Source organism: Sinohyriopsis cumingii, chromosome 3 (assembly GCF_028554795.1).
Source record: "Sinohyriopsis cumingii isolate HCF-2022 chromosome 3, ASM2855479v2, whole genome shotgun sequence".
In the NCBI taxonomy this organism is placed as follows: domain Eukaryota; kingdom Metazoa; phylum Mollusca; class Bivalvia; order Unionida; family Unionidae; genus Sinohyriopsis; species Sinohyriopsis cumingii.
The window spans coordinates 94,238,851-94,265,424 of NC_142963.1; positions in this window are offsets into that span (position 1 = coordinate 94,238,851).

Genomic DNA, 26,574 nt, shown 5'->3' on the forward strand with positions numbered 1-26,574 from the left:
AATTACCTCCCCGAGATTGCGCAACAACCGCTCATCATAGCTACTGTTTCTTTTTGGTCTAAAATATTTTTCTTTTAAATATATAATATTCGGTATAATGAATTACGAAAATATCAATGATGTAATTGTTGCTATTAAAAAATTAGAACATGACGGTATAAATATATCTGATGAACTAAATCCTGAAAAAATCATTTCTGACTTTGAAACACTGCAAGAGGCTAAACATGAAGGGCGGTATATTCTGCCATCACAATATAGATTTATAAAGTAAATTCAGGCGGCTATGTGGCAATTACTAGCCACAGTAGAAGAAAGCGAATAAAGGAATTTGTTTCGTTGTCTCGTGCAATTTAAAAAATTTAGGTCGGAATTGTCTCTTGAATATGAATCAGAAAAGATAATTAATTCTCGTGTGAGATAATTAAGAAAAATTATGTCAGATCTTGAAGCGATCGAAAACGAAAGTTAATTTCCATCAAGTACGTGGAAATCAAGCGGGTACATGGAAATGAAATCGAAAGTAAAAAATTGATTACTACAGATTTCAATATTTTTTGTTGTTTTTCACTGACAATATTTTTTTTGTTTTTCCCTGAAAATTGCTGGATTTGCACGATTTTTACTAGTAAATACCCTATCAGAATTAGCAAATCGAATTATTTCCACGATTTTTACTAGTAAATACCCTATCAGAATTAGCAAATCAGTCGATGTGCACAAAATATCTATAAATAAAATATTTTTACCGTTGCCCGTGCACAAAAATAAAATTGTTATACTTGCTTGTGAATTTCAGTCGATTTACACGATTTTTACTAGTAAATACCCTATCAGAATTAACAAATCAGCTGATTTCCATAATATTTACTAGTAAATACCCTTCAGAATTAACAAATCGGTCGATTTACACGATTTTGACTACCTATTACCCCTTCAACGTTGACAAATTCGACAGATTTTCAGTAAAAAATAAACTTCTTATAATTATGTTTTGGCACTGTTTTCTTGAATCTGTTTCACGATGAGATCCTTAGGATCGCACAAGTAAATTAATATTAACGATTTCATATCTCAAATCCAATAAGTGGCCGGACTGGTCAGTTAGTTTGAAATTTATTCTTGATAACAGTGGATTATGGCATCGTAAATAGACCGGATTGATCGGCTCTTGCACAATCAGAAATCCAGGTGGATCATTTGGTGTGAATGAATAAATCCTTGCTGGGCTTGATTTGATAATGTCGTGTCCGTGCTGTACCTGTTATCGATTACACTACACATAAGATTGACCGCGACCATAGGGGTTATATTTACGATTTCCGGGGATACGTGTCGTCCTTGCCCTTCTGGGTCATTGTTGTGCTGGAGAATAGTTGCCGGTGGTAGCGTTTTTTTTTTTGTACTGTGCGAGTATATCGGGAAAGAACTCATCAATGATTTTGGTGGTGAATTTTTTTAGTTCGTCTGCGTTACACCCGGGAAGTTTAAAATTTGGCAGATCAGCCTCTGTTATTTTGAATAATCTGGAAAGCCTGATTCATATGATTGAAATGCTGTTGTTATAAGTCTTTGATGAATAAATTCAATATCAAATTGTATTTGATTTAATATTTCTGTTCGCTTAATGATTTCACTTTTTGCCGACGACGTGTCAAGGAGATACTCGGTTAATAATTGATGTAATTTTTTTGTTGCGATTCATGCTCGCGACTAATATCTTCAAGAGTAATTTTGATGTCTTGCTCGAAATACGGTCGCAGCGGTGATCCATAATACCACACCCAACGTTGAGTACCACTAGATGCAATATGAAGTCAGCTATTATCCGGTTTAATATGTATGACTTTCTATAACGGATTATTTTCATATTTTGGAATATAACTATGATACGATCTTTTGTTTGAGGTAAAATCAGACTTTTTTGGTTCTGGCAGTATTGGTGGTGTCGGTGGTGGAATTTTAGGCTATCCTAACACTGATCTGATCGAACTCTGATATATATCCACGGCGTAGTCAGGAGAGTTTATCTCAATTGCAGAAGACAGTGTTGGTTCATGAACGGTTATTGCTATTTTACATTCCTTGCCGTTGATATTTTTTATTCGACGTTGTAATTCCTCATTGATTTCATCAATTTGATAAGACCCAGTTGGTATTCCAACAACATTCTAGTCGGGTGTACCATCGGGTCGGTTTTTATTTGCAAACACAACCGAAATATTTGCTGGTAATCCGCCGGATGATTTTGATCTGATATTGTGCCAACTGTGATATACTCGCAACTGTGCTAGTGCGATCTCGCTTACCGGAACCGCAGTTGGAAAATTAATACTGAATTCAATTTTGGTCGAGCTTACTGTTATCATTTGAGGTTTTCACGAGACTTGTATTTGCGGCTATCTGCTGAAGTAATTCTGTCATTATTCATTTTCGTTGTTTTCAAATGGTGGACTTAATCGTATGTCTTAACCATTAACGCGAATTCGGAATCTGATATTATTTCGTCGTTGAGGCTTGATGATATCAGCGACAATAATATTGTGTATGCCGCTGCTGCTGTGTTTAGCCGCGTGACATAATCGTGCAATTTTGTGCTCGTGCACGTTGATATTTTTTCGCGATTATATTAAAAACACCCGCGATTGCCGCTGATGATGAAACACATATTGTGACTGCGATTGCAGTTGTTACTGGCGTTTGCGCTCATAATACTACTCCGGTGGATGCAACTAACGCGGATACCGAGTATACTGCAACGTCTAAAATGACTGCTCGTCGCTTATATTTCTCTACTTTTGTTGTGTATTTGTCGATGAGGGTTTTTAACTCTGATTGCCATTCGCGTACTTGATCGTATCTATATTGCTGGATATTTAACTCTGTCGTCGTAAACTCTGTTAAGGGGGTCATTATTATTTTACGCAGTAAACAATTGAGGTGTTTCAGCTACAAATTCCAAACACCACCAGTAAGATATTGCGTTTAATGTCTTATCGGCTGCTTCCAGTATAAATTCTTCTTCGGTTCCTCTATTTAATATGATAGTCACAACCCCGGAAAACTTGTCGGTGGAATGCCTCCAAAGATACGTTGTAAATATCTCAAATTTTGCAGCACCGAACACAGACAGCCTGTACACGCCAGTGACTGTTGCGGGATATTTGATAGTATTATTTTGTTTAGACCATGTTGCGAATCCAGATGATACCGTGTATACTGTGTTGGTAATATGACCAGGAGGAAATCCTGGTGGGATTTTAATCAGATTAATTTTGTTAACAATCTCAGGAATCCCACTTACGATATCTTCTTGTGTTTTCTTGATTGTGTCAATGTTAGTTTTGATATCAGAAAGTTTTGCGTCAACGGTGAGCGGAGTGCCGAAGAATTTATCTATGCTTCATTGGTCTTTTGAATATTTCTGCGAAATCTTGCAAAAGCGTCTACGTGAGCGTCATACTCGTTCCGCAACGTAGATAATTTATAGTCAACGGCACCGTAGTTAACGTCTACGTATTTTTTTGTCGCGGCATCTTCGTTGGATGTTGGATCTTTTAAAGTCACTATTTTATTTTTGTTCATGTTGAGTTCACCTGTCATTGTGTCGCCGGTATTTTTTAAGCGATTAGCAACTCTCTGTATGATTTCATCTCTGATGGTTGTAAACGATATACTTGAATCCCTGATTTTTTCCGCTGTCAGTAATTTACGCGTTAAAAATCCTAAATTAAATTATGTATTAGCACCATGAACCACCGGCCACACATCAGCGTCGGCGTTGTTGGCATTATTTCTTGGTCGTCTAATATTGTACTGATCACTATTAGGAAAATCAGAAGTGTTCTTAGAAAACATTATTGATGGACCAGCTGATTTTGTATAATCATCGGAATATCTCGCCAAACCTATTATTGTTGTAGCCACATCAACATTGTTCTCAGTTGACTCAATATTTTTGCGTCAGTGAGATACGCAGCGCTTTCAAACAAGGCCATAATTCTGCTATTGACAAAACCGACTTTAACCTCACCCCCGTATTCTTTATCATCTGTTTTTATAATTTCACCTGCTACTTCAATAAATGCTTCAGCGGGTAAGAAATATCTACTTGTATCTTGAACTTGCAATTCAATTCGTCCTCGTTGATTTGGAATTCGTACGTCATAAGAATAATACTGAAAATCACGCACTGATTCATTTTTAAGAACCGGTTCGTCTGTCAAACGCTGGGTCGGATTCACTTTAAACATTTTATTATAATTTGTTATCGTCTAAAACGAAGACCGCTTCCCGACACCAGACTTGTATTTATTTGTTCAGCCCCTTGATTTATCAGCTCGGCTAGGTTTTTATTTGCGGCTTGATTTATTACTTTGCTGACATTTACGGGCATCACCTCAGTGCTTGGTAATTTGACTGGTGGTGGTGGTCTGCGTATTAATCGTGCTAGTCTGTCCTTGATTGCCAAGAATGCTTTACTGGCAACGTTACCAATAGCACCAGGAGCTTTATCACGAATAATATCTATTGCTTTCATCGATAATTGTTTTGCAATTGGCATTGCTTTAAGGGCCATTCTCGCGAATAAACCCCGAACAACATCATCGAATTCATTTCCGTAAGTCATCCTGTATACTGGTAATCGTGAATTTACCACCCTAACCATAACTGGTCTACAATGAGAATTGTGTACGATCATTTTATTTAATTATTCATTTATCTAACAACTAGTCACTATAATAGTCATCAACGAGCTCATCAATAAGTTCTCGGTAGATACTAATATCCATGATACCGCCTTGAAATAATCGTCGACAGATATCAGCTGCTTCATTATATATTTATGGTGAGTTATTCCCAGCTCGCTTTCCTCCTATGAGAACTTCTAATCATTGCACGTCATTGAGGATATTGTTAGGACAAGCAATAAAACCACTTCCCAAACCACTGCCAGTAGCGCCGGGTACTTCTCTTTGAGATGGTCACAACCCGGCTTTCACATCTTGTTTAAATGTTATGTACCAGGGATCCTTTAGATTAATACGCGAATTTTCAGAGGCAAAATATAATACAGAAGGCCAATTTGCAGATTGCATTTTTTCGGCATATACAGGTTTCAGATAATCTCTTCTAGACTCATAACCACGCGCGGCAACACTGATTTATTTACCCCGGTCCATAAAAGTATTAAGAGCATCTTCGGTAAACATCACTGCAGGTGCTACTGGCATTCCCGGGCGAGGTTCGGGTTGAGATTTTTGTCGTTCTACTTGTTGCAGTGGCGGAGGAAGTTGATAAGACTCTTGCTGAGGCGGCGAATAGGGAGGTGGTAGCTGTTGAGATTGTGATGCGAGTTTATCAAGTCGTGTCATTTCATTTAACAAATTCGCATATTTTGGATCATTATATCTGGCTTGCACCTTGTCGTAATACACGCGATATATCCATTTTATAAATTTTTCATCGCTTATGGTGGCATATTCTGGTTTTCAAACCCGTTTTTTTATCACCTAAATACAATAAGACTGCAGAGGGTAAATCCTCTTCTCTCATTTCTTTAAATTTTTCAATAGCACCCTTGTTAAATTTTTCAATTAGTTCAACTTATTCCTTTACTGGTTTGGGTTTAGGCGCAAGTTCTTTTTTCACGTAGGCGAGTTCAGTATGAATTTTTTTGACGCCTTCAAGTATTTCCTCGTCGTCGGGTGGAGGCTGAGAGTCAGCTATATCAGTTGGAAGATCTTGTAAAATCTTTTTTGTTTTTTTTTTGGTTCTCGCTGCTATGTTTCAGTCTGCGCAGCGGTTTGTTTTAATACAGGAAGAATACCGTCTTTTCTCTCCTTCTCATCCTTAATATCTCCCCATATAGCTCTTTCAGTAGTTGCTGCAACTTTTTCGGTAGCTGTTGTAATGGGCTTAAATAACTGTTCTGTACCCTTAGCAAATTCAGCTTGTGCTTGCTGACGTTCTTGAAGTTTTTGTCTTACAGAATCTCTCACGGGAAGAAATTTTTTGATTGCTTCTAGTCGCTCTCGAGTTAGTCTAGCGGAATGTGCTTCTACGATATTTGCCATTATCGATATAGCGATGATTTAATTTATATCAGCAGAGAGGGTGTGGCTCCGAATTGTCACCGACACAATCACGTATTTTCCTTTGATGTATCGCTGGTAATCGCGATAACCAGTAAGTGGGGTTGGAGTCTATTAAGTTCGGCGAACAAGTCGACTCATGTCCGATACTGAGAAAATATCGCGATTTTTTGCGATCTCCCAGGAAGGCCTATTTTGCGAAAATACGGGTGAACCATTTAGAGCTTGTTCGCCCTCTGTGCTGCTAGAGGAACGAAAGAAAAAAAACCCCAGAGAAACGGCGGTTATTACAACCTCAAATACGCTTTTGAAAGCAATTATGGCTTTATTGGTATTTTTCACCAGCTCCTACAATCACCACACCCTCCCTAGTGCACTAGCTGACATTTAAACCTGACCTTTATTACCAGTGAGACATTTGCTTGGTAAGTTACTGGCAGTACTTAGCAGATGCTGGCTTCTATCAGCTCTGTCTCCCCAGCGCATTCCCTCTATGTTAGTAGAACTTTCCAATTTGATTAAAATCAGATCTCCATTGTTCGACGTGAAGACCGATCAGGCTCTGTTCTGATGACCTATATTATAGCCATAGTTGTTAATTTTATCAGCCAATCAGATGAAGTCTTACATCTTTACCTTTTGACAGCCTAAAAAGTATGGCTGAAGAGTATCAATGTGTGCCGAACGATCTGACTCACTTTCAGATTTTTGAAAGCTACATTTACATTGGCTGATTCCAATGTCACCAGAGCACGACCCTTAAACGATCGCTGTCAGATCTTCACATGGAATGAGGTCACAATTAGTACTTCCAGTTCAGTACCCACGAATGTAGTTCTAGTCTATTTTTATAACATTTTTGTTCCTATCAATTTGGTTGTGCTAGAAGAGCTATATATTTATACATTTTTGGTTGGGATTTAAAGGTAATTGTTTATTCTTGAGAATATGAGCTCATGGTGTGGTTTTCCGTGTGTATTTCGGAGACAGTGCACAGTGAGTAATAAGGCATTGGTGATGATCCGGAAGTGAAATCTGTGTTCTTTTTATGTGCTGCTCTGTTGACAGTCCAGCCTCTCAAAAAATGCAGGTCAACTTTTGACAAGAACTATACCGTGAAGTCATCTTTGAAGGTATTTTAGAGTAACCTATGATTTGTATTGATTGTCACACAGTGGAAAGGTCAGTATTGAGAAACAAATGTAGAGAACATAATAGTAATATTAATTGTGTTCTATGTCCACATAGGACATTGGAGATCTGAGTTTAATCAGACGGTATAACTTTCTTAAAGTCGAGACATGGATTCCGCTCATTTGAAGTGTGCCTCTATGGAAATAACATTAATAGATGCGCATTAATAGATACAAATATAAAAATGAAATTAACAATATCGAAATATTAGCTTTCAAAATGAAATGAAGAAAATGCATAATTTGTGTATGGTGAATGAATATCTTGTCCGGGATGAAAATTCTTGATTTTCATTGTTTTTCTTTTGTTGTTGTTTTCATTTTATGTGAAATTTAAGTTGCCGTATCCTTTACCCTACTTGTTGACAAACTATAAAGAATTTCCATTTTTGCTGTTGACAGTCTTTACAATCATTAGCATATAGCATAATCCGCCTCCGAACTACTTGTTCAACGCGGTTTCGAGTATGAAACACTTTGACTGGCTGAAACTGCATATTTATCTGTAGTGCTTGCACGGACTGTTTTAATAATAAATACACCAGTTGGTAGAAAAGGCACACGACACGGGTCACTTGGAATTTATCGACTCGAAAAAAAAACGGTGGCCATGAGACCGCAGATTACTATCAAAGGACATCTTTGAAAATGGTAAAAAATTTCGTACCCATATGATCAGCTTCAATCTTCAAAGAAATCATGATCATAAATTTAAGTACGTTTATTCTTTGAATCACTACATTTGTTCAAGCAGACTCGTATGACTGTCTGGGGTGGACTACTTAACTGCTTTATTGATCCCTGCCTGCTACCTCGGTAAACTTTGAGGAAGTGGAACTAAAGACAATTTCCCCCAAAATTTGTCTGGACATATTTTCCGCAGTGTTTCAAACCAAAATTAGTTTGAACAACTTCAAGGAATATAATTTAACAATTTATGAATTATATGGTTTATGGGATATGAATCTGTTGAAAAATAATTTCAGATAATAATCACAAAGTTAACTGTACTAAAATGATTATTTTATTTGTATGCATCTAAGGGAAAATACGATGTTCCATTTGCAATTACAATATCCCAATCATGCTTAATATTTGCTTACCTAACGATTAACTCCTTTTTCTCGCAAAGATAACTTAGCCTTATCTTTTTTTTAAAACTCCCCTCTCACGATTGAGACATTTTGTAAAGAAAGATGAAGGACGCACGGTACTAGTTATACGGAAGAACTGTGAACCAGTCTAGAAATGGGTGAACAAATAATAGAGCATTTACGGGTTTGGTGGTCCATAATTGGTTAATAATGAAAATTAAAATTTTAGTAAAAATATCTTTTGAGAGCTTATCCTATATGTAATTTAAAAAAATATAGACAAATTTCTGCTGATGCAATTTTAGTATTTTTACAGGCTTGACTCAGGAGTACTCAATAATGAAAGTAGCACCTGATCCATTTGGTGCAGAATCAATAACATGTGTTTCATGCACATGTAAATAAACAAAATGCCGCGGCTCATATGGTGTTCTCCACACATAAGCTTGCACCAAGGTTAGATGTGCATGGAGAATTATAGGTCTCATCATCAGCACCCAGAAATTTTATGTTATTGTATTTTGAATATTATAGTGTTTCCATATGTTTACTATTGGAGTTGAATTAGTACCGTGAGTCCTATATGCGACCTATACCATAATAGGAGCTTGTTGTTTCCATGGTTACCATGTGCATCCAGAGTATCATTTTGGTGGTTTTTGCATACAACAATCATAATGGAGTATTTTTTTCATGGTTTGCATGTGATTTTGGAGAAAAAATCTATAAAAAAGACAGTTTTATACACTGGACAGTGGCAGTAGATAGCTCAGGCCATCGAGAAAAGAGTATAGTATGGCCTGATGGCAGAATGTCATATGATGGTGCCCACAGATTGGCCTATATGGTTAAATACCATTTAACACATGCAACAATTCCCCAAAAGGGGGTGGGGGAAGATTTTAAATGTAAGCCACCTAAGTCACAATCACTTTTGTATCAATACTGATCATTTAACTTTAGAGACACATTCAGCAGATCAAAGCAGAGAACATTGTAAAAATCAAGGACTGTGCACAAAACTACACATGCTGCATTGCCTCAACCTGTAAATTGTATTATTATATGTCGAGTCACACTGAATATCAATTATATCTGTCTTATTTCTTATCATAGAATTAATCTCATTGACACCTTTTCTATGTTCAGCATGTTTCTCATATTGGTACATTCAAATTTTTGGCAAACAGTATTGGAACTTTTCTGCAGCCCTTTTATTGAGGGAGCAGGGAGGGACATTTTCACTTAAAAGAATAGTTTTCAACCCTTCATTCCTAGTAGAAGTCTGCAAAAGTCCTATCTGTATTGCATCATTTACACAGGCAGTTTTTCTTCCCCAACCTCTCTTTGGCATCTCTTCATACAGTTGAAACATTCTTGATGTATAACTGCATGGTGAACATATTGCTCTCTCCCACCACACCTCTTTTCTCTTCATGTACCAAGTCCCATGATAGAAAACCTTAATAGTCAGGGTGTTGGAACTGGTGCTCTTGGAACACATTATACCACATCTCAGCATTTTTTTTCCTGTGTGCAGTAAGCAATATGTGTTTTGTTCAACAGATATGTTGTTGTGAATAGACGAAAACAAGCTTCATGTCAGAAATATGGTTTCACATTTGAAACAAAAGCTATTTATAAAGCCAACATTGCTCTGCACTTACTATTAAGTAATAGTAAGGAATCATTTAGCTGTAAATTAAAGCTTGCTTTTTGGTTTGCCAAATCAATGTGTATTCCTTTCCCTTTGACTGTAATTGAGTGATTCCAAGGATTGCTTTGTTTCTCTTTTTCAATAATATATGCATTTTATTCAGCTTTATAGTAAAAATTCAGTAATTTAACACTGTTTATTGTGGAAAGTAGCCACAGTAATGATTTTGAGACGTTTTCTTAACTTTTTATGAGTTTTGGGTAAATGTAGGTATAGATTTATGTATTAGACAACTTTAATATGCAATTCAATTCTATTACTTAAATTTAACAAGTAGTTTATGCAGTGACAAGTTTTATCAGTGTCTGAATATTGCATAGAAACATGGACTTTTCTTGGCATTGCAATGTTTTTCACATATTTCTCCACCTCCAGCTTACTTATTAGCTTGAGCCACCTGCAGTTTCTACATAGGCTCTCTGTCCCCAACATCAATGTCAGCATCATAGGAACTTTGGATAGCTTTTTTAAAATTGTCTCTTGTTGTCCTTATGTGACAGACCTCAAGTGGCTGTGTCTTTTGGGTTGATGCACATTTTCCCCCCATTGTTGTGTGGAACATTACCAGGCTTGAAGAAATTACTTGTCTATTCTTTGCTTCCTCACCCTTCCCCATAGTTTTATACTAAAAAAGTAGCACTCTGTTATTTAATTCTTCAGTATAATAAAGCTTATGGAACTTTTCTTTGGCTTTTATACCTTTTATTAAGATTTGGGGGTGATGAATCACATATGATGATAGTTTAAATAAGTTTGGAATGTCAGCATCTCTTGATGCTTCATGGGTGTGTGTATTTGTTTTAGTCACAAAATGGTAATGGCCTCATCATTTTGACCTGTCATGTGGCACACTTATTTGTTTTGTTTGATTGATATGAATAGGGATGCACTGCATCTTATTTCTGTGAGAGTCAGCAAGAAAAAAATGCAATTTTGAAATTTAAAACATTTAAAACTTGTCTTATAGCCAGTGAGAGATGAAAATACAATGCGCCATGTAATTTAATACCCTGTGATGTCATACTTGCTGATGTCAGCATGCTTGTGTTTCTTTTATGTAGCATGCATGCCATAGAAAGACAACATGAAGATACAAAGGAAGAAAACAATCATTTTAACAACAAGAATAAACCACTCATAAGTACAATACAACACAGCAACATGTAATGCGTATGCAATTTAGCTATAGACATTGGTATCACATAAAATGCTATTGCACTGTTATCCATGCACAAGCATGGCCAATTCTTTCTTACAATTATTCTCCAATATCAATGAATAAAATACAAGTTTTTCTAAAAGAATTAAATCTGGTTATGGTACACACGGTACTAATTATACGGAAGAACTGTGAACCAGTCTAAAAAATGGGTGCACAAATAATAGAGAGAGTATTTACGGGCTTGGTGGTCCATAATTGGTTAATAATGAAAATTAAAATTTTAGTAAAAATATCTTTTGAGAGCTTATCCTATATGTAATTTAAAAAAATAAAGACAAATTTCTACTGATGCAATTTTAGTATTTTTACAGGTTTGACTATGGAGTACTCAATAATGAAAGTAGCACCTGATTCATTTGGTGCAGAATCAATAACATGTGTTTCATGCACATGTAAATAAACAAAATGCCGCGGCTCATATGGTGTTCTCCACACATAAGCTTGCACCAAGGTTAGATGTGCATGGAGAATTATAGGTCTCATCATCAGCACCCAGAAATTTTAAGTTATTGAATTTTGAATATTATAGTGTTTCCATATGTTTACTGTTGGAGTTGAATTAGTACCGTGAGTCCTGAAGATGCTATCTTTTTATTGCTTGCTTATTAAACAGGAAGTATACCGGAAATAATCTTGGACCGGTTTGTTCCATGCTACCACCTATCGGTTCAAACGGAAGATAACTGGCTACGATCCCTCATTTAGGCCAAGTCCAGCGAAATACACTCATCTGAGTGGGTTACCCAAACTGGTATGATTATCATAATGCCGCAAAGCGCTGCACATTGTTGAGCAAAATGCCACCTGGAGAAAACTGGAAGCTCTGAAGACGGAATCGGGCTCAATTTATACTCCATTTACCCTAGTCTATAATCTGCAATAGCTTTCGTGCAGAACTTTTCAAGATCTTGCCTAATAGGCATGGAGGGTAAAGTCGGGATTTTCTTTTTCTTATGCAGTGGTGGAGCACAGTGCTGGCGATGTTACAAGGTTGTACCAGGCAAACATAATAATATACCAATGACGTCACAAAGAAGCGCATTCTGAGCCGCAATTAGAACATCGTCGGACTTTATCGTCGAGTCGATAAAAAAGCATCGAATGCAGTTCGTCGGCATTGGGAACTATTCTGAACTACTTTCGTTCACATGGAACAATATGGCGGCGGGAGGAGATAAAGTAACAATCGGAAAAATATCTGCCTTTGCTGTCACAACCTATGTGGTGCACTCATCCAGAGGCGAATCAGCATACACATCAGACTGATATGTATTCCTACAACCACATCCGAGGTTATTTCATAATCTGAAGGAAATCGCAGAGCGATATTGCGATCGGTCTGGGCGGCTATGCATAGTCTGGTTCTTTTCGAAAGCGATATATCCTGAAAGAGTATAAGCAACAAAGAGCTGCCAGCAATAATATCTCCCATTGCGAAGTTCACATGTGTTGTCAGGAAGTGGGGAAAATGTGTGATCTCCCCGACTTCTTATGTTTTTTTTTATGGTTATCGTTACCTAGGAGATGCTCGACCACAGTGTTATTGGCCGGATCGATTGATTAATAACACTGGACAACAAATTTTTACAAAAGTCATGTTACTGAAATAAAATTAGTCAATTCTTATCAATTTTTATGTGCTGAACACGAATATGACAGTCAAATTGCAAAATTGGCTCTAGTTTTTTTGTAATCTGCAAGAAATTAATGTTTACATAACGAAATGCATTCCAATAGTAAAAGGTCAACTGTAATAGCCTACCTATAAAAAATCAAGTCATTGACTACATCTTAGATTTCTTCGCCTGTCTCTTGTACAGCTGTTCGGGAGCATCTCTGAGGAGTGTCCAGCAGTAGTCAGCCAGCATTGTAGTGGACCATTTTCCCTGGTATCTTTGTTCCATTGTTGCGATATCTTGATGAAAACGTTCGCCGTGTTCATCACTAACAATACCACAGTTGCTAGGAAAGAAATCCAAATGGGAATGAAGGAAGTGAATCTTTAGAGACATATTGCAGCCAAGTTTCTTATACTTCATCAACATGTCTTCTACTAGTTCCTTATAGTTTTCTGCCCTAACATTTCCGAGGAAGTTTGTAGAAACTAGGCGAAAAGCATTCCATGCTTGTTTCGCGTCACCTTCCAGCAAGTTGTTGAACCGATCATCTTTGAAAAGCTCTCGAATCTGAGGACCCACAAAAACTCCCTCTTTAATCTTTGCTTCGCTGAGTCGAGGGAATTTTTCATGCAGGTATCGGAATGCTGGCAAAGTCCGGTCAATGGCTTTCACGAAGTTCTTCATCAAACCTAGTTTGATGTGAAGGGGTGGTAGCAAGATTTTCTGAGCCTCAACCAGAGCTGGGTGTTGGATATTCTTCTCTCCAATGGCTACATTCTGCCTGTGAGTCCATTCCTTCCTCATGTAGTGCATTTCCCTTGCTCGGCTATCCCACTCGCATAAGAAACACATGTATTTTGTATATCCTTGCTGCAGTCCCATTAAAAGGGCAACTACCTTCAAATCACCACAGAGGTGCCAGCTGTACTTGTTATACTCAATGGAATTCAGTAGCTGCCTTAAGTTATCGTATGTCTCTTTCATGTGGACAGCATACGCTACTGGAATAGATGGAAGAATGTTTCCATTGTGCAAAAGCACAGCCTTGAGACTCAGTTTCGAAGAGTCCACAAATAGTCTCCATTCTTGTGGGTCATGAGTGATTTTTAAAGCATTCATGAGGCCCTCAATATCGGAACAGAATATCAGATTACTTTCCTTTCTGAAGAAAGGCTCCAATTGCTGGTGGCGCTTTCGATATGCAGTAATTGTGACATCTTCTAGAAGATTCCATTGTTGGAGTCTTGATCCTAGCAATTCTGCCTTGTTCTTTGATAAGTCCAAATCACGAATCAGGTCATTTAGTTCTTCCTGTGTTATTCTGTGTGGGGTTGATGATGCACCACAGTGAAAATCTGGATCACTGCATGCTGATGGACCAGGAGAAGAACAGGTCGACTCACCTTTGTCTTCGTCAGATGAATCAAGAGAATATTCTGCTGGAGGTTCTGGAATAGGAAGTCCCTCACCATGTGGAACTGGTCTCAATGCAGACGGAATGTTTGGGTAGACTATTCTCGACTTCTTTCGCTTCGTTATTCCGCCGGAAAGAGGAGGAACCAAGCAGAAGTAACAGTCATTTAGGTGGTTGCTTGGCTCTCTCCACACCATTGGGACTGCAAACGGCATTGATGACCTTTTGCAATTCAACCACTGTGAAAGCTGTGTTGTACATGTAGCACAGCATATATGCGGAGCCCAAGGCTTGTCTTGGTCACCAACCTTGCATCCGAAGTAAAGATGATATGCCTTCTTCACTTGAGAATTGATACTTTTCTTCTGGTTGGCAAATGTCACTTCCCCACAAATATAGCAAAAATTGTCCGCGGTATTAACACACTTTCGAGACATTACTGTTCTTTATTGTACGTAAATGGATAAAATAATAAGTTTTATGTAACAGTAGCTTGAACTGTCTCGCACAACGTCTAAAATATTTTAAATGCTGAACCTATCTGATTGGGCTTTATATAGTACACTGCTTACGTCAGCTTCAGCAGCCGCCTGGCATTAGTATAATAGGCCTACACATGTATAGTACACTGCTGACGTCAACTTACTTCAGCAGCCGCATGGCATTAGTATTGCACTGCATCAGAAAATGATGCAATCAACTGTGGATGATGTGAGCATGATGGTATTATGCAATGTTACATCATTATTCCGGATGTTGCTGCAGTCCTACTGGAGAAATTTACACAGTGAAACATAGAAAATGAGGTATATGAATATCTTCAAAACGAGAGCCAATACAAATTTTTCACGGTTATATTCGTGTTCGGCACACCAAAATACTACAGATTAGGGCCTTTTCAAGTCAGTAATGATTTCACTGTTGACCAGTGTAATAATATAATATATGAATGAAAGGACTGAATAATAGAGATCTGAGCAGAGATATGTAATATAATAACATGAGCCCCGTATGTAAAATATAACACTTTAATCAAAGACAGAAACAAAATGAAATTCAACATGACATGTGAATGATTCCCTTTCTCTCAAAAATGGATTCACAAAATGATTTGAAATTCAATTAACCGTTCTGTTATACTGTTGGTGGTTGGTGATCGGTCGGTGTTTCCATAATTCTCTCTCTCTCTCTCTCTCTCTCTCTGGTGGTTTAAGTGGTTAGAGCGTCAGTCTCGGATGCGGCAGGTCGCGGGTTCTAACCCTGGCATAGTCATATCAAAGACTTGCCAAAATGTTACTAGCATCTGCTTCGCTTGGCGCTCAGTATTAATAGGTTAGTGTTAGGACTGGTCGGCGTGTGCCAATGATGCTACATGTCTTCAGCATGATGCCTCTATGCTAGACATCATTATAAACTGCAACACTGCAGACATCGTAGCGATATTTGCTTGCAGACTGTGACCGTTTCCCACTGTGCAATATATGGAGCTATCTCCTTTAAAACACAAAACAATCATCCTAAATACATGTCAGTTTCCTTCTCCTTTCATCAACAAGTATTTCCACTCTTTGTGTCAGATACCCTCTATCGAAATTCAACAGAACTAGCTATCGTCATTCGCATAGTCATATTATCATAAATCAACGTCTTCTTAGCAGTATTCCAGCTGAGCAGGAAATAATTAGACCTCTTTAGATAACCATTACTGTGTCTATAAAGTTACCAGCTCACCTATATCATTCGGGACGCAGTACTCTGTTCTCATTTGAAGAAAATTCACAACTTAATTACACACGAATTAATGGGCTTCACTCTTTGTCCTAACTACGTACTATGCTAATTAGCGATTCACTGAGATAGATTTCCAGACATTGGAAAAATCAATTCTCAGTATATATTAAACAAATCGTGAAATCTTTACGATGCAAATAATTTCAGACAGATGATTTACTCCTCACAATTTATGTCAGAAGAAACGCAGAAATCTTAAACTATATGATTTCTATTACAAGAAAACAACTGAATTCGAGCTCTTTCATATAAGGAAATATTGTATTACATTCTTACAATACATCAACCATAACATACACGATATTTTTTTAAACTCAAGGAACGACTGAAGTATGAATTTAAAATGAATAAGTTCTGCAATAATTACAAATTTACATCAGTGAGTATACAACGCATGCAATCAAGACTAATCATTCACTTTCCTGAGCCCTCGCTTGCTTCCCATCAGAGAAATTCCTCTGTCCTTCTCTGGTTAACGGTCTCTACATGTTGCAGACTCCCTTGTCCTTTGGACGATATGTTTAACAAGACAAATTACTTATTAATTTTCTCGGAGTCCCTCAGACATTCCGTCTCGGCAGAAAAACTTGGACTGCTAATTTTGGGAGGGGATTACTTTAAAAGCCTGAATTCTGTCCGGGACCCACCCACTCCCCTTCGTTTAGCTTAGCCGATAAGGATTACTTCTTTATCCGGCAACACTCTTTATCACTCCTATTGAAGTCATAACAAATTCATCTCCATTCCGCCTTTATTAATAACTATTCTGAAAAATATCACCTTATGACACCCGTTTCAATGGACTACAATTTCCAAACAATTTTTCTGCTTCATACCAATTCTAGAAATTTTATCAAGCTGAACTCGCGTTAACATTCCACTCTCTTCTGTTTCTAACTGCTAACCGACTGAGTCCTAATTAAAATTCAATTCATGCTCCCAAAAGCAGATGTTAATTGTAGCTAGCTACCAAGTTGATCGGCAGGCTAACCCATACGTCAGTCTCGATTTTTACGTGTCATGCTGACCACGAACGAAAGCAGCACCCTTACAGGTGTCAATGACGAGTAATCGGTTTTCGAAATAATTTAATTGTCAAACAGCTAAACGCGATGCATGTTAAGGCGTATCGCCCTACTGAATGGGTTGTATTGAATTTTCCACTTTTCTACAGGGCACATGTTGTCGTGATGAAAGCAATATGATTTTGAAAATCTGAAACCTAGTGAATGTGCTTGACTTTATATAATATGGCCTTTTAATATTCTCGTAATGTGCTGATGATCCCACTATGTTCCCGCATTCGTAGACTTTGCAATAATAGATTTTATCTATATGCAAATAATCTTCAATTGTTACATTTATTTTTGAAAACCTATTCACAAAAGGTAATATACACATTCTCCACAAACCTTCTTCAGCACCAACCTGGGTATTTCCACGTACATCAGTGGGTTTCAATACGACATCCATTAGGTTTTGTTAAAACATTCCTTATGTTTCCTTAACTTTCCGCAAATCTTCTCAAGATAAAAACCTATTTCTTCATCTTGGTTTACCGACTGACTGCTATACTAAGCGAAAGTAGTCCCCAAACTGTCGTTCTTGATAGATTCAAGGTTATGCTATCGTCCGAAGAAGTCCATGCGCCAAATCTGTATATCTCTATCTATCTGTTATTGCCATACCCTTAGGCACAAATTATTATATACATGCGTATTACTGTACTTTACAAGTATCCAATCAGAACAATCTTAGTGGCGACAAGCCTCTAAATTAAAAACAAAAATCCAAAAACTAAACGTCAGATGATATATTGAAACATTTAGACACCTGCAAATTAAACGTACACAAAGTGAGTGTTATGAATCTGTGGTCTTAAACTAAAAAAAGGAAGAAAAAAATGTGAAAACAACAAGTTTTGTAAAATTCAATTTCTCAAGAATGATATTATCTCGATTGTCATGAAGAGTAATATTTAATTACTAAGCTGAAAGTAACACGAACGAATATAATTTCTTTGCCTAAAAGTACATGCAGGGGAAATGAACGAGGAGAACTGTAAAATAACAAATGTACAAAAATAAATGTACAAGAAGAAACGTACAAGAAGAAATTTATAATTTAAAAATACATGCAGAAATTAAAACATCCAGTTAAGTAATACACAAAAATGACGAGAGTTTAAGGACAGACGAGCACATACTGTAAAAAATATATTTATACTTATGACTCAACAATTAATGTTATTTAAAACAAGTAAGCTAATGTAAGTAAAATAATGTAAAAATATACACTAAAGATATACATACAGTACGAATATATGTGGATTTACAAATGCTAACAGTGAATTTTTCAAGTAGCAACAAGCCTATAAACGACCAAGCATTCAACCGAAGTTAAACACACTTTTAAAGAAGCACGCTAAACTAAAATGAAAGCAAATTTAAATGCTAACAGTTTTAAATATATTATAGTGACAGCGATATTTTATTTGTGTTTACAACTCAGACATAAATCGCTTCCCCTCCCATCCACCCCGTACCTCCAGATTCTTAAAAGGTGTTTAAACTGGCTAAAATCTGTGGCCGTGTGGATATTGCCTAGAACAGAGTTCCAAAGTTTTGCTGCTGCATACTTGCAAGAACATAGACCATATATGCTCGTTTTTACACATTGAAATTAGCCATTGTGGTGTGCATATTCCTATTAAGTGATTAATAAAACAAGCAGGGAGCGAGGTATCACATGATCCGTCACTGTTGGCTGCATGAACTGGCTCGTGCGTTCTGCAACACGTGCATAAAAATGTAGAATTCTCCCGCTAAACATGGCTGTTCATAAAGAGTTGTCCAAAATTTCGTTACCGCAGGACTATGTTGTTCTTGTATTGGTTGGATTTCCAAAGGTGAACATTTCTCATGGTGAGTACATTTTCAGTTTTTAAGTGAATATGTCACGAGCATTAGTTGAAGAACATAAATTATAATCCGAGGATTTTTGTGATATTCGCTAATATGATGAACTAACTTCTGACAATACGTGGATCACAATGTCACATGAACCTCAAGGTAATTTTCGAGTATTTTAAACAAAATGCATTTAATTCATGAGAAGAAAATATCTAAATGTTATTATTTCTTTACCATGTCTGAACGTTTATAACCTTTTTCATCTTTTCTAAACCAATTTGCGTGGGTTCGATCCCTGGTCGAGTCATACCAAAGACTTACAAAAATGGTAGTAACAGCTGCCTCGCTTGGCGCTCAGCATTAAAAGGTTAGTGTTAGGACTGATCGGCCTGGTAATGTGACTGGGTGGGACATCATGCTACATGTCTGCTGCATGATGCCCCAGTGCTAGACATCACTATAAACTCTCACACTGCAGACATCGTAGCGATATGACTGAATTCTACGTTAAAAATCCAAATCACACACTTTCACACACACACGCACAAATTTGCGATTATCATACAACTGGGTTACGTTTGCACAGTAGATCTTTATCATAAATTTCATCTAAACATAGTCTTGAACTATTAGGCGGACCTATAAATAGGATCGAAAACGTTTATTTTTTATGATCTAAAGGAAATAATAACGCATTGGGAATAATCTATTATACGAGAAAGAGAATCTTGAAGAATTATACCGGACTAGCAGTATCCTAAATCAACCTAAAAATAGTCATTAGAAAGTTGGTGTGAAAAAAAAACTTATGTGCTCGCTAATGGGACTCCAAATGAGCCATAAAGTTGATTTGGATTTGTATGTGATTTGGATTTTTAACGTAGCTTTAACAATTTTTCAGTCATATCGCTACGATGTCTGCAGTGTGAAAGTTTATAGTGATGTCTAGCACTGGGGCATCATGCCGCAGTCATGTAGCATGATGTCCCACCCAGTCACATTATCCTGACACCAGTCCGACCAGGCCTAACACTAACCTCTTAATGCTGAGCGCCAAGCGAGGCAGCTGTTAGTACCATTTTTGTAAGTCTTTGGTATGACTCGACCGAGAATCGATCACACAACCCCCCACATCCGTGGCGGATGCTCTAACCACTAGGCTTCCGGAACGGTGCCATAAATCTGAATTGCAGGGCCAGTGAAGGGACTGCAAAAAGAACATATCTTGAATTATATGGTCAGTCAACGCCCTGCAAACGGACTATACACTAATTTGTTTTGTTGGAACTTATCACTGCAAGTATATTTTAACCTTATAAAGAAAAATATAATATTTAGCGCTCTTTACGGGCCCATTTTCAGCATGCAACAAGTGGGATGATGGATGCTTGCTATATCTAGTACATCTCTTGTGTACCATTTCAATTTTCTCTGATAACCGAAAGTATGCTTTATATTTTGTGCACTCCAAACGCGAGTATATGACGTCAGGGGTGTATAGTTGTGGGTGCGTGAGTGTATCTGTGGACAGTTTTGGTTAAAAAATTTTCCAGGGCATAAAGTTCAGTAATATTTTATCCGGTTCATTGTTATATTTTAAAAATAATCTATCACTTCCCTTCTCTCAGTACCACTCTCGCTCAAGTTGGGGCCATAGGCTACGATGCATTCGGAATAATACTTTTTCATCACTGGTATTTTGAACCCCTTTACCAGCTCACTTCACATTTGGAATATAATCACATGCAGCCCTTCTCTCAATAGCACGCATGCTCCTAGATAGGGATATGGAGTCAATAATCGTATTTGGAAACACAATTGGTCCAACGTTTTTGTTCAAGTTTTTGGTGGTACCTTAGCTGATCACGTACTCAGTACCATTCCAGTGTTTACCTTAGTTGAGAATAAGGGCTTATATATTATAATTGGGACAAAGTTTGGAGTTTAAAAAATGTCTCTGTCACTTAGATTTCCATAACCCTTTATTCATTTATCTTTATATTTGGAATGCAATACCACGACATACTCCCCATCTCTCAGTACCCCTTATGTCCTCAGTTCTGCCCCATGTTAATTGAAGTTTCTGATTAAAGATTTTTACATTTTGTTTGTTCTGATTCATATTTAGAATGTCACCACATGCTCCACTCCTCTTATTGCTACTCCACCATCCCCGGGTTCTGCCTTTGGATGGGACCATGACGATAATTAATATATTCAGTAGTTATTTGGCTCAACTTTCTCTTCACTTACATTTCCATGACCCATTAATCAAAGCACTAATGTTTGGACTATAAATTAAAATACACAGACCACGTGGATTAGACTATTTCTTAACTAGGTTATATCCTTCAGAGGGTTCATCGGGTAAAAAAATGGACGTAGAGCACTCTTTGTATAAAACTTTTTTTTTTGTCAAGTTGTTATTTTATCACTTATATTTTAAAAACTGCTTTACCCAATTGACTTCATATTAAGAATGTAATATCACACATTAACCTCCTGTACGCTTCACTTTTACCCTAGGGCAAGTCACAAGGTGGGGTCACGGAATTCACATGGAGGGTACTTTATAGTTACTAAAGTTTTGATTATATTTCTTGTGTTTTAATAAACATTTGCCCAATTCATTTAAAAGTTAGACCGCTCCACTGGTGTCGTGGTTGGAGCGTCCGCCTCGGATGCGGGAGGTCGCGGGTCCGAACCCCGGTTGAGTCGTACCAAAGACTTCAAAATGGTACTGATAGCTGCCTCGCTAAGCGCTCAGCATTAAGAGGTTAACATCTTCGGCACTTATTTTGGTTCAACTTTCTCTTCACTTATATTTCCATTAATCAAAACACTTATGTTTGGACCTGGTATCAGGATAATGTGACTGGGTGGGACGTCGTGCTACATGTCTGCGGCACGATGCCCCAGTGCTAGACATCACTATAAATTGCCACACTGCAGACATCGTAACGATATGACTAAAAATGTGTTAAAACTACGTTAAACATCAAATCACACACACTCATTTCAAATTTAGAATATTATATAATCAGATTTTTTTTTCTTCTCAATATTTTCTTTCCGTTCCCTTTAAACCACTCTTAGTGCTTGGTATGGGGTCAATGGAGTCGAGAGGACGGTTACATTGTTTTTGTTTTTTATTATAATCAGATCTTGGCCAATTAAATACATATTTGGAATATAACACTATGGTATATTTACCTGTCACACTGTAACACTCCTGCTCCAGGGCTGTGTTCTTGGATGGGGCTATTTGGTCTATAGCTTGTATTAAAATATTGCTTTGTACAATATCCACTGTATTTGAAATTTTCAAGGGTATCAAATATTCCCTCGCTCCAGCATCATTCGTGCCCATTGGTGGGGGGGGGGGGTCATGTGGTTGTGCCCTCTGATATGTAGATAGCTCCTCTCGGGGGCACGCTTTTCTTAAAACCCATCTCTTTTTGCTAGTAGTAAAATGTTGACCTAACGAGACGGTACTGGGACTTGTTTTTTTTGTAGGATCCCTGGAGAGTCCAAGCACGAGTGACGCCCCCTTGCACACGTTAGTGCAGAGGTGGGAAGCCCGAAAGAAAATCTCAGAAATCTGTAGGAGGAAGCTGTTTTACTCTGACACAAAACCTCAGTCTATCGCCTCCTCCTCCTCGAAAAGCGATGAGGTATGTACTGTCGCTTTTGCTAAGTAAAAAGTTTTATTTTGTGTATCTCCTTGAATTTACGGCTCTTAGAGAGAGAGAGAGAGAGAGAGAGAGAGAGATTGAGATTGAGATTTTCATTTGTATTCAGATAGAAAATAGTAAATCGCAAATATTTGTTCCAAAAGAGTACCTCCAGTTTCTCAGAATGATCCTGTCATAATGAAACTAAATCAATAAAAAGTCTGCACAGGTTCAGATTTCCGCTTGAAACGAATTCGCGAAGTCTGTATCCACGCCCAAGAAGCAAGTAGTTTTTAATAAATTAATACTAATTCGCCTTTAAACCAGTCCGCATGGATATCGGGTATTTTGATTCATTGTGTATAACTCGGGAATCGTACATTTTAACCTTGTTTCTATCATTGCATATCATTCTGGTCAGCAACATTTCGTTGAATACTTTTCATGATAGTAGTCATTAAGGTCTTTATTTACAAACTGTAAACATTGCCATCAGAAAACTGTAGAGCATATTTGTACACAAGTGTTGAACGGATACAAACGGTGTTATTTCTTATTTTTTTTAAATAAATATTTTTTTATGTTGAAGTGAGTGAATAATCGTTTTGAGCTTTTAATGTTAAGATAATGTCCTCGAGTATGTCATGAAAAACGTCATTCGATGGTAATTTACACTTTGTATCCGTTTATTCCACGTAACGGATACTTTGTAGAATTGTATCCCATGTAACGGACCAGTTGTATAATTTATCCCACGTCATGGGCACGTTAAACTAATTTCTTAACAGTGTTCTCCACACAAGGGACACGTATTAATTTATTCCGCTTAACAGACCCTTTGTATTTTTTGTACACGTAACGAACACTTTGTATTAATTCCATGTGACTAACACTTTGTACTCATTTGATGTAACGGACACTTTGCATGAATTTAGTCTACGCGATATACGTATTAAGTTGGTTTATGAACTTGGTTTATCTGCAACAATGTCAGAACTGTTATCTAACCATAAGCGTAAGTTTACATTTCTATCAAGACGGGGAATTTTTTTACGCCTGCGGTAGTCGTCTGGAACAAACTTTGCAAGCAATATAACACATGGAAGCAAGTGAAATACCAGGTTCAGAGCAACACTTGCTGGAACTAACAACCAGTCAAATAAGGCAGACGTGGCCTTCCGCACAGTCCTTGTGGTTATTGTTTCCTAATTTATCTTTTAGTTTTTCTTCTTAAACATTGCGTTAAATAAGGTGGGGCTTGAACAAAATTATGGTTTTGTATAGAATTTGTTTTGCTAGTATATTTAAGAATCTTGTAGTGATATAGATGGATTATAATCTCGAAAGCAATGTACTTGGCAGTAAACTTCAACGTCTTGATATCGATGAATACATAAGAAAACTACTTGGCACACCCTATTCCATGACTGATATTACATATTCCAGGATTGATATTGCATATTCCATGACTGATATTACATATTCCAGGATTGATATTGCATATTCCATGACTGATATTACATATTCCATGACTGATATTGACATTCCAGGGTTGATAATACTATAATTAGAACTTTGTTTTTGAATGAAAAACCCTTGCATTTTATTCTTCCACTTACCGAATAACACATTTGCACCTATAAGATGAAAAGAGACATACCTACATTAAATAGCTTTAAAAACTATTTAAAAGAATAGTATATATTAGTAAATATATTGCAGTCAAAGCAGACAGAAAAGAAGTTTCATGAAAATACGGGAACAGTGGGAATCAATGCGTCTTTCCAAGCATAGTTAATTTTTCTGTATTAGACTACACACTGATATTCGTATTCAATTTGTTGTTTTTGTTGTTGTGGAGTTTAACGCCATTTTTCAGCACACGATAGGCTATGAATGGAGGTCAGTATTAATGGCGGAGGACGTACGGGAAAACTCCGGGAACAACTACCGACCCACGAGAAGCTACTGGCAAGCTTTCTCACATACCCACATTGGCCGAATCCTATACTCGAACCCACGCAGACAGAGGTGAGATATTCAATTTGTATTTGTTAATTTTTCTCCATAATTATCAATTATAAATGTGTTTTGTATTTTACCTTATCCATGATAAAGATCATGTTGTACCTGTTTAATAACCTTTATTTTTGGTAAACAAATTGTACGTAGCTAATATTTTCTCTGAGAGTCGGTTAACTCTTAGGATCATTATCAGTAGCAGTAGTCAACATATTTTATTTGGGTCTGGGTCTAGACTATTGGAATTCCCCCATAAAATATATAGCCACACGACGTTTACCACATTCTATATTATAATTTTAGCAACAAAATCTTCTAGAATGGAAGTTTTCATTTAAGTAATGTTTTTTTGTAGAAAATTCTAATCGAGACTTAGGTCATGTAGAGGGCTGCATAATCTTCCTTATTTAGAAATGACTCAGTCGTACTGTAAGACCTTAAAGCAGATGAACCAGTCTTATTGTTGTGTTCAGTATTTGACTTGGGCTAGAATTATTCATTCACATTATTTATTCACTGGAAGTTAAAAGTGTTCAATAGCATTCTTAGACAGAGATATTAACTGGGATTTATAGTGAATTCAAACAAGGGCATCTTTGATTATATTATTGTGCTTCATTAAAGGACTGTCGGCACATTGGAAAATTAGCATATTCGAGGCTACAGGCACATCAACACTTTCAGCCTTGGATCTTATTTGCAATACCACTGGAATTTATTTAGAACTTTTCATTAGTACTGGTAATAAGACTTTTTGGACTATTTTGAATTTAATTAGAAATATTGTAAGTCCTTTTTAAATTTTCACTTTGTATTGTTGGGAAATAAACTATCTGTTGAATGTTTTAAACGTGTTTCTTTTCGATCTTTTCTGTTACTTATTTTAAGACAATAGAGTCGTAAAAGAAAACTGGGGGCTCAATATAAGAGATGCGACTTTCTCTAAAAAATTTCAGACAACTTTGGTTTCGAAATTTATACTTACTTTGTTTCTGAGTTTTCTAAGTCCCTGATTATTATTTTACTTATTTGAGAAATATATAGTAGGATGAATTAATCCAGCTTGCCAGACAATATGATCTCCCCGAGGCAAAGGCTTCTTTAATGAAGCAAGAAATAAAAACCATTTTGATCCCATGTAGAGAAGAATATTTTGGAATAAAAGTGCTTTGGGTTTGGTTATTAAGTCCAAATCTGGCTCTAAAGTGAAATTAAACGAATCGAAATTTAAACAGTGAAGGAAACTTCAGATTCAGATAGAGAAAGAAGAGAGACAAATTCATTTGCAGAAAGAGAAAAGTGAGACAAATTCAGTCGGAGAAAGAGAAAAGTGAGACAAATTCAGTTGCAGAAAGAGGAGAAACAAATGCAATTGGAGAGAGAGAGACAAGACAGAGCTATTCCGGATGTTCTTATTTCTAAAAGGTATTGCGACTCACTGATCTTGAAACTAGTAAAAGAAAATAGTGAAAAGCAGTTAGTTTGATAAAATTCAACATATAATTTATATCCCAAGAATAAAAAGTGAAGAATGTAAATAAGAAAGTTATTCAATAAAGCTTTCAACTATTACTCAAATGTACATGTAATAAGAATTGACATAAGGTGCAATCTTATGAATGAGACAAAGTATACATGAAACAATATAATTTTCTACTCGCGTGAAAATGCATCTGATACCAGATTGACGTGCCAGATGTCAATATTGTTTGTCTAAAACATCAAACTCCACTTTTATAATCTGAGGGTTTGGTTCTTCATCTTGCTAGTGAAAGTAAGGGGTTTGTGATCACCAAATATATTAATTGGAAGAGGAGCTGA